This window comes from Elephantulus edwardii, unplaced genomic scaffold (assembly GCF_000299155.1).
Source record: "Elephantulus edwardii isolate Elephantulus edwardi_28Jun2011 unplaced genomic scaffold, EleEdw1.0 scaffold00108, whole genome shotgun sequence".
Taxonomy (NCBI): Eukaryota; Metazoa; Chordata; class Mammalia; order Macroscelidea; family Macroscelididae; genus Elephantulus; species Elephantulus edwardii.
Window position 1 is genome coordinate 9,848,031 of NW_006399858.1, and position 842 is coordinate 9,848,872.

Below are 842 nucleotides of genomic sequence, written 5' to 3' on the forward strand. Positions count from 1 at the left end.
GCAGTTTTTTCCCACATTTGTAATCGATCTGATTCCTATGCATGCCATCAGGTGAAATCCAGGTATATAACCTGCGTTTATGTCTCTTAAAAAATGTATTTGCTATGAATAAGTCATTGATTATGCAAAATTCGATCATTCGATCATTCAGCAGCTCATATGGTACTTCCTAAAATTTTTCAATGTCAGTTATTTTTGATACAGTGATACTGTATTTTCCCTCCATCTTCTTTTGATCCTATCTGGGTCATTTAGTGTATTGCCCACAGACTCTTTCAATATTGCAATTCGAGGCTTACACGTGTTTTTCCGTTCTCTCAGCTTGAGAAATACAGAGCAAATTCTTTCCTTTTTATTCTCTAATTCTAGCTTCAGTCCTTAAACTTAAGTTGTTCCCCTTCACCACTTTGGAGAGGTTCCTGACAGCAAATTTCCCCACCACAACCCTTCTTTTAATTACTTGACTGCTGTTACCATGTGTTTTGATTGTGAACTCAAGAAAATGAAATAGTATACAGTATTAGTCTTTTGTCCATCTATCATGATGTTGTTATTTGCCCAATGGTATTTTTGTTTTCTTATTGCATGTGTAATTATACACATGATCAGACCCATTCTCTCTGACCTATGTATAATTTTGCTGTAGATTTTATGTTCTTATTTTTAAAATTTATTTTATTATTTTTTGTGTGTGTAACATCAAGTTGGATCTGACTGGTACAGGAGGAGATTGTCCTTCCTTCTCCAGCACAGAATCTGGTAGATTCAAACTGCACACCTCTGGAATTGCAGTACAGCTTCTTGCCACTAGGCCACCAGAGCTCCTACGTTCTTATTTTAAT